This window comes from Apteryx mantelli, chromosome 5 (genome assembly GCF_036417845.1).
Source record: "Apteryx mantelli isolate bAptMan1 chromosome 5, bAptMan1.hap1, whole genome shotgun sequence".
Classification (NCBI taxonomy): Eukaryota; Metazoa; Chordata; class Aves; order Apterygiformes; family Apterygidae; genus Apteryx; species Apteryx mantelli.
The window spans coordinates 81,795,130-81,801,129 of record NC_089982.1 but is presented as its reverse complement, the minus strand read 5'-3'; positions in this window follow the sequence as shown (position 1 = coordinate 81,801,129).

The following is a 6,000-nucleotide window of genomic DNA, read 5'->3' as shown; positions in this document are numbered from 1 at the left end:
ATCAGTCCCTCTTTAGCCAGTGCTACGCTGCTGTAGCTCCGTAGAGCCAGATACTGCCCAATATGCTTCCGACTCCCCAAGTGCTTAGAGCTGGGCTTAGCTCTTCAAACATAGCTTTTATCCCAGTGCCTTGAGTGGGGTCATTCCCACACACAAAGATACTCACTTATGTGCTTGCAGAACTGGGCCAAAGGTTGTGTATTTTTATTTTATGGGGGATGTAGTCATGAAATTTTCCCATAATTCCGATCATAAATGTTCTGAGGTGCCCTTTCTTTCCCTCTGAACACTATAGTGTATTCCTTAAGAGGAAAGAAAAGTAGCTCCATTCAAATTTCTTTAAAGGTCCTTTGAACAGAAGAAATGGATGTGCCTTTGTTGTGGAAGAGAAGGCATATTCTTTGAAAGTGTGTGTTGCATTACAGTGGGATTGACATGCAAACTTTTCCAGACTTTTAAGTGATGTTTGGGTGCGGCTACTTTTATAGCAAGTATCTGAGAAATAAATGTAAAGGTGAGAGCTGCAGATTAGGAGAAAGAAATATAGAGGCAGACATGCTATGTTATGAGGGATTTAAGCTATTTAAAATAACAAATAGCTCTTCACCTGATGTTAAGATGATTAATAGCCCAGACTGAAAACAAGATACGGATACTTAAGCTAGGTTTAAATGGACTTCAGCTGCTTATTTCCAAAATTTCAGTCAAAATCAATCTAACTTTTCAGACCTGTGTGGGAAGGAATGACTTGTGTGTGGAAGGAAGGGGCAATTTGCAAGCCAATCTGCGGGAGAATGATTTCTCCATGTCCAGCTTTCTTTACACACCCCAGTGCAGTAACCTTCAATTCTGGCAGCATGGAGAGCTCTCTGTAAGCCTGTATGTGCCTGCACAGACCTTGTGCACATGGTCAGAGATGCGCAGGCTTACCTCCTGACTGTGATGCACTGCGACCAGCAATGCGGGGCAGTGAGGTTCCTGATATCCAGGGAGGGCTGGTTCCAGCAAGTGAGCTCAAAGAATGCCTAACACACGCTGCCAGATCAGATGCCTCATAAAAACCAAATGCTGTTGCTTTATTTTTAAGAGAAAGAAAATGAGAAGCCCTACTCTGTCTTCCAAGGAAATGACAGTAAGCAGCAGAGCATGGGAAGAGAGCGGTCTCTTCCCAGTAGAAGATGCTAGGAACTGGCTCTTAAGGGAGTTAGGGTGCCTCCCTGTAGCTCTGCCATGGGCTCTCAGGGGCTGAAGAGGGGCAAAATTTAGAGGTACAGCCTTGAGTTTAATGAGTCTTGCAGTTAACCTCTAAGGCAGTTCAGCATTCAGATTTTTCCCTTATCTTCCCCAAGCACTTAACATTCTCCTCCCACTAAACAGGGAGCCTAGGTGCCTGACTGGTTCTGTATTTTATATTAGTGGACAGTATTCAAAAATTAGGGATGATATAGCCTAACATGTCAGTATGAGATTGTTTTTTGAATCTAGTTCTACAAACCTAACCCATAAACTAACTCCCTCTTCTTGCTCCTTCTCCCTTTTTCCTATCTGCTTTCATTCTCTTTTCAAATACTTTGATAAGGCTTGATCCAAAGCCTGTTTAATTCAGTCATATAATAGGTGACACAAGTAATGATAATAGCCTTCCTGAGGGAACTATTAATTTCCACAAATTATCTTTTAAGGAACATAATGTGCAATGAGGTTCCACTATTACCAAGCACGGCACCTCAGTGCTCTATATAGAAAAAATGTACAGCTTTGCATGACATAAACTGTTTCTTATTACAATATATATTTAAATGGATTATGCTGCAGTAGCAACTGTAAAACCTCTGCTGACTACAGCAAGCCCGTCCAGCAAGTCCTTCCTTCCTTCTCCATACTTCTTCATTTCCCTCTGCTTTTATTTCTCATTGTAAAGCGCAAGTCTGTAATAGAATTCTGTAATGAATTTTGGGATGCACTTTGTAAGAATGACTTGTACAAATCCGTTTTGCTCTGGGTCAAACAGAATTGGTTCTAACAGTCCTCAAACAGAAAATACATCATCCATGCAAGTGGTACATTTTCAGTGCTTTAAATTAACATATGCATTCAATCATGCTGCGTTTATTACTGCAACAATGTAGAAGGCAATAAATAAAGTCTGATATAAAACTATGCAGTTCCTTCTCCTTCCAGTTGAAAGAATAATACAAATCAAGACTCTCTGTCCTAAGTGACTGGTAGAGTGAAGTTAGTTAGATAACAACTGACTAATTACTGTATGCACCAAATTCCCCCAGGTGAATTATTAAGACCTGATGAGTAAGAATTTATTATATGTTTTGCTACTAAAGATAATGAGACCTACTGGAATCATGTTTGTTCTCTTTGCTAGGTTGTATGGCTGATGAAATGAAGCTGCAATTAGAATATCCTGAAGCTTTGTACCATGCAAACGTCACACTCTTCTTCATGTTTGTGGCTCCAGGGTTCAGATAGGATGAAGAGAGTGATGCTTCTCTTCTTCCAGTTCACCTGTGCAGTCACATAACTTAAACCACCACCTTCTACAAGTGGTTGTAGTATGTAGTTGGTAGCATATGAAGTGCCATTGTGGGAACGTTTGGCTGTGTGGGACTTCATGTGCTCTACAGGGTGCCCCTGCCTTCCCATGGAGCCATGCAGTAGCCACAGTCTTGCCATCTGTATTGTCCATGAGTCTTGAGGGCAAATCAGCCTATAGACTGGCACCCCCTGCACTGCGGCTGCATCAGAAAGTGAGTCCAGGAGTTCATGCCTGCAGGCAGATGGGGATTGGGGAGAGATGGGCTGTGGCTAAGCAGGACCCTGGAGCAGAATCCACCCTCTAAATCCTCCATGCAGGCAAAGAGGCAGGAGGGTGGAGGACTTGTGACTTTCTCCACCACGTTTCTTTGCTGCAACTGCTTCTGTGGCACTGTGATGTTCCTAGAGCTACAGAGCTGGTTGTCACAATCAAGGATAAACAGACAACCTTCCTGCAATCAGCTGAATAACGTTGTTTTTCTTGCTACCATGAAACTCTGATGCAACAATTTAATCCACTCTCTTTTTAAAGTAGATGAAAGTAATATCTTTTGCTATTGTGCACTCAAATGAAATAAAACATCGCTAGCTGGAGCCAGTCAAATCAGCCCTTTCATGAATTTTGATTGGTTTCCATGGAAACGCTGACATACTCCATTTAGCACCAGGGTCCATGCCTGAACGAAGGAACTGCTGAATGAAGTCGCAGCATCTTCCTCCCCATATACATGGCAGAGAGAAGCATTTTCAAGTAACACTGGTGATTAAGTGTTTGTATAAACATGCATAGTGATGTCAGCGCACTGGAGATCAAAATCAGTTGGGCAAGAAGCATCTGCCAGCTCTAATTAAGGGACAGGAAAAGATGAAGCATGCAGTGAGTGAAATATGTGCATTGCTTTTGGCAGCAGAGCTGTACTTTCATTTAATATGGGGATTTAAAAATTAGGGGGTTTTGCAACACAGAGAGGAGAAATCTGGAGAGGTTCTGAGCTCTTCCAAGGAAACCAAGAAGCTTAGCATCTTTCTGAACTTTTCTGTGTTTGCCACTGGCCAACATTATAATAATAGCTTGCATTCTTATAGCTGCTTTCTTCTTGAAGTGTCCCAGGTGCACCCTCCACTTCACAAGCCTCAATTCTTTTGTTGCTCACACTTGTGTAATTTGGAGGGAACACCACAGAAGTCGGTGGAGTTTAACCACCATAAAATAACTTAAAGAAGGAACTAAATCATGCTTTCTCTCCAAGGCTTGTTTCACAGCCTAGTGGGTTAATGTATCAGAACTAATTAACAGTCTAATGAGAACCCCTTGCAAAAGCATGGAGTACATGTGTGTACTGAATGCAGGAGACTTTACAGTATTGCTTCCAAATGAAGGTGAGAGAAAAGCTAGTAAAATGGAGATTTTTTCATTATAAAGACCTTTTATTAAGTATTTTGAAACCACATCTCAACCTGCTCGTAAAATGCTAAGAATGGCAAATAAGAATGAAAATAGCCTGCCTGAAAAATGTTGAAACTTTACAGGAACATTTTTTTCTTTTTTTCTCCATAATTGGGATCTTGCCAACTTTCTTAGAAATGGAATTCAGCTGATTTTACCTTTTCTAGTTTCACTGTATTCCAGCTGCACAGTCTGATTAGTTTGGGGCTCGGATGGAGCCGTTGCAGATTGTAGACGTAATCAAAGCAGTCAGTGCTAGCACTGCTCATTATCTGCTGTACTGCACATCTTTTGGGGGTGAGCTAAAAACACACAAGGCCTGCCCTGTGTGGCCTGAATTTAAATCTATGAATTGTTTTAGATGTTACTCTTTCTTTGAAGATTTTTTTTAAGATTGGGGAAGATAAGGTTCCATTAAAGATAATGACTAAGGTTTTTATTTTAAAGCAAAGTGATTACCCCAGACTTTCTCCTGAAATTTTACCACTGCTAGATTTTATGAACTTTTGTCATCTTTGCAAGTAATTCTTACAATTGCCTGGGTGGAAAAGTGGCTTTTTATGAAGAATTTGTGTGGGCAAATCAATGCGAACCCACACAGTGCTCATTTAATAACTCAGATGTCCTTTATTCAGAAAAATTACTTAGATGTGTAAGCACAGCAAGGGCTTCAGACTGGGGGATCACAGAAGCACGGAGGTGCCTAACTGTGCACGTAGGTGCCTAAGACCATGAGAGGGATGAAATTCCTGATACAGTTTTTTTTTCTGATGTTTCCTAAAGATTGATTGAGGTATCCCTTCATTTCAGTCCTCTTCAGCATGATGGATTTTGAGATTCTTATTATTAGAAACCTGAATTTTCACATTCAGCATCTGGAGAACACTGCGTATTCCTACAAAACAGAGTTGCAGTGCTCTCTAGAGGCAGCCAAATCAGGTTTAACAAGCTCGCCTTGCCCTGGAAGCAGTGGAGCAGTATTAACATTTTTAGGGCTAATTCACTGCGGTGAGCAGAAGAGCATAAACTCCCACACAGGACCCTGTTCAAACGTGGCTGGCCTTGTGCAGGTGTCTGAGCTCGGTAACGGAGCTGCTATCTGCCTTTTGCAACCGGAGAACGAAATCAGGTCCGTGAGTTTTACTCTGAGAGCAAAGTGTGCATCTAGTTCACTGTGGCAAGAAGCAGCTGTTTCATGAAAAGATTTTATCTTTTTTTTTTTAATGTCTTTGTGGTCCTGTACTCCATTAATTTTTTTTTTGGGGGGGGGAGAAGGGAAGAAACAAAGTTGTTAGAGAGAAAACATCTCTCCTTAAAAATCACACATATTAATGAAGACATAACAAAATAATGTAAGAGGGAATTATGATTATTTCATTTGTTCTTCCCACTACACAGGACCCTTAAAAGGCTCACTAAATAAAACTAAATGTTCAAACCAGACAAAATGTCATATTCACGCACGGTGCATTACAAAGCCAAGAAACTCATTTCTAGTGAACACTGTTGCAATAGAGTAGCAGGGATATTTGTAAGGGTGACATGGGTATCCGGAGTTATTGTAATTAATGACAACAAACGTGTTGGAAAGTAAATTAAATGTAGTGCTTCACAGATCCCGGCTCCTTAGAGGAAGTGTGCACACAACGTTTAGAACAGGTCATTGCATGTCAGCGTGCTTGAGAGTTTCTACCAGTCTCTCTTGAAGCGGCTGATTTTGGCAAGGGTGGAAACAGCACGCTGGAGGATCTGGGCCTTTTCTCTGAAGCCATCTAGCAATTTAAATGTGTAAAATGCAGGACGTTTTGCATTTAATTTTTTCATCCCCTTGTTATTTTCTGGTTTAGGAAAAAATGAACTTGCAGAGAGTTAGGTACATACTTAACTACAGGGATAAGAGTCTTGCACCAAGAACTAGGTCAGGGTGTTGGAAATACACAGACGCCTAAATGTTGTGAGATTAGGGTTTAAAATGAGACTCAGCAGAATCAAGGCAATTCTCC